The following is a 3310-nucleotide window of genomic DNA, read 5'->3' as shown; positions in this document are numbered from 1 at the left end:
GCCCGTTTGGGAGCTTTGGTATAATCCCCATGGTCCTTACGGAGTTCCCAGCATCCACTAGGACGTCAGAGAAAATAAGAATTTACTCACCGGTAATTCTATTTCTCGTAGTCCGTAGTGGATGCTGGGCGCCCATCCCAAGTGCGGATTGTCTGCAATACTTGTAAATAGTTATTGTTAACTAAAGGGTTATTGTTGAGCCATCTGTTGAGAGGCTCAGTTGTTTTCATACTGTCAAACTGGGTATAGTATCACGAGTTGTACGGTGTGATTGGTGTGGCTGGTAAGAGTCTTACCCGGGATTCTAAATCCTTCCTTATTATGTCTGCTCGTCCGGGCACAGTGTCCTAACTGAGGCTTGGAGGAGGGTCATAGTGGGAGGAGCCAGTGCACACCAGGTAGTCATAAATCTTTCTAGAGTGCCCAGCCTCCTTCGGAGCCCGCTATTCCCCATGGTCCTTACGGAGTTCCCAGCATCCACTACGGACTACGACAAATAGAATTACCGGTGAGTAAATTCTTATTTTCTCTGACGTCCTAGTGGATGCTGGGAACTCCGTAAGGACCATGGGGAATAGCGGCTCCGCAGGAGACTGGGCACATCTAAAGAAAGCTTTAGGACTATCTGGTGTGCACTGGCTACTCCCCCTATGACCCTCCTCCAAGCCTCAGTTAGATTTTTGTGCCCGACCGAGCAGGGTGCAATCTAGGAGCTCTCCTGAGCTTCTTAGAAAAAGTTAGTTTTAGGTTTTTTATTTTCAGTGAGACCTGCTGGCAACAGGCTCACTGCATCGAGGGACTAAGGGGAGAAGAAGCGAACCTGCCTGCTTGCAGCCAGCTTGGGCTTCTTAGGCTACTGGACACCATTAGCTCCAGAGGGACCGAACACAGGCCCAGCCTCGGAGTCCGGTCCCAGAGCCGCGCCGCCGGCCCCCTTACAGAGCCAGAAGCAAGAAGAGGTCCGGAAAATCGGCGGCAGAAGACATCAGTCTTCACCAAGGTAGCGCACAGCACTGCAGCTGTGCGCCATTGCTCCTCATGCACACCACACACTCCGGTCACTGAGGGTGCAGGGCGCTGGGGGGGGGGGGGCGCCCTGAGCAGCAATATAAACACCTTGGCTGGCAAAAATACATCACATATAACCCCCAGGGCTATATGGATGTATATTAACCCCTGCCAGATTCCATAAAAATGCGGGAGAAAAGTCCGCGAAAAAGGGGCGGAGCCTATCTCCTCAGCACACTGGCGCCATTTTTCCCTCACAGCTCCATTGGAGGGAAGCTCCCTGGCTCTCCCCTGCAGTTAATACACTACAGAAAGGGTTAAAAAGAGAGGGGGGGGGCACAATTTAGGCGCAGTATACAACATATAGGCAGCTATAAGGGAAAACACTTTTTTATAGGTGCTATCCCTGTGATATATAGCGCCCTGGTGTGTGCTGGCATACTCTCCCTCTGTCTCCCCAAACGGCTTTGTGGGGTCCTGTCCTCTATCAGAGCATTCCCTGTGTGTGTGCTGTGTGTCGGTACGGCTGTGTCGACAGGTATGTGGAGGATAATGAGGTGGAGGCGGAGCGAATGCCTGTAAATATGTTGTCACCCCCTGCGGGGTCGACACCGGTGTGGTTGAACTTATGGAAGGATCAACGTGAAAGTGTCAACTCCTTACATAAAAGGCCGACGACACGGAACAGCCGGCTACTCAGCTTGTGCCTGTTCCAGCGTCTCAAATGTCATGGGGGGCTCTAAATTCGCCCGCAACCTCAGATAACAGACACAGATGTCGACACGGATACTGACTCCAGTGTAGACATCGATGAGACTGGTGTACCCTCCAAATAGGTCCACCCGTTACAGGATTGAGACAATGAAAAATGTATTACACATTTATGATTATACCCCAGGTACCACATAAAAGGGTATTGTGTTTGGTGAGAGAAAACTATTAGTAGTTTCTCTGACGTCCTAAGTGGATGCTGGGGACTCCGTCAGGACCATGGGGATTAGCGGCTCCGCAGGAGACAGGGCACAAAAGTAAAAGCTTTAGGATCAGGTGGTGTGCACTGGCTCCTCCCCCTATGACCCTCCTCCAAGCCCCAGTTAGAATTTTGTGCCCGGCCGAGAAGGGTGCAATCTAGGTGGCTCTCCTAAAGAGCTGCTTAGAGTAAAAGTTTGTTAGGTTTTTTATTTTCAGTGAGTCCTGCTGGCAACAGGCTCACTGCTACGAGGGACTTAGGGGAGAGAAGTGAACTCACCTGCGTGCAGGATGGATTGGCTTCTTAGGCTACTGGACACCATTAGCTCCAGAGGGAGTCGGAACACAGGTCTCACCCTGGGGTTCGTCCCGGAGCCGCGCCGCCGACCCCCCTTGCAGATGCCGAAAAGTGAAGGTCCAGAACCGGCGGCAGAAGACTCTTCAGTCTTCATAAGGTAGCGCACAGCACTGCAGCTGTGCGCCATTGTTGTCAGCACACTTCATAGCAGCGGTCACTGAGGGTGCAGGGCGCTGGGGGGGGGCGCCCTGGGCAGCAATGATAGTACCTTTTTCTGGCTAAAAATACATCACATATAGCCCCTGGGGGCTATATGGATGTATTTAACCCCTGCCAGGTCTCAGAAAAACGGGAGAAGAAGCCCGCCGAAAAGGGGGCGGGGCCTATTCTCCTCAGCACACAGCGCCATTTTCCCTCACAGAAATGCTGGTGGGAAGGCTCCCAGGCTCTCCCCTGCACTGCACTACAGAAACAGGGTTAAAACAGAGAGGGGGGGGGCACTTATTTGGCGATATGTATATATATATTAAAATGCTATAAGGGAAAAACACTTATATAAAGGTTGTCCCTGTATAATTATAGCGTTTTTGGTGTGTGCTGGCAAACTCTCCCTCTGTCTCCCCAAAGGGCTAGTGGGGTCCTGTCCTCTATCAGAGCATTCCCTGTGTGTGTGCTGTGTGTCGGTACATGTGTGTCGACATGTATGAGGACGATGTTGGTGAGGAGGCGGAGCAATTGCCTGAAATGGTGATGTCACTCTCTAGGGAGTCGACACCGGAATGGATGGCTTATTTAAGGAATTACGTGATAATGTCAACACGCTGCAAGGTCGGTTGACGACATGAGACGGCCGGCAAACAAATTAGTACCTGTCCAGGCGTCTCAAACACCGTCAGGGGCTGTAAAACGCTCATTTACCTCAGTCGGTCGACACAGACACGGACACTGACTCCAGTGTCGACGGTGAAGAAACAAACGTATTTTCCTTTAGGGCCACACGTTACATTTTAAGGGCAATGAAGGAGGTGTTACATA

This window comes from Pseudophryne corroboree, chromosome 3, assembly GCF_028390025.1.
Source record: "Pseudophryne corroboree isolate aPseCor3 chromosome 3, aPseCor3.hap2, whole genome shotgun sequence".
In the NCBI taxonomy this organism is placed as follows: domain Eukaryota; kingdom Metazoa; phylum Chordata; class Amphibia; order Anura; family Myobatrachidae; genus Pseudophryne; species Pseudophryne corroboree.
The sequence above is the reverse complement of the archived record's forward strand: the minus strand, read 5'-3'. Positions refer to the sequence as shown.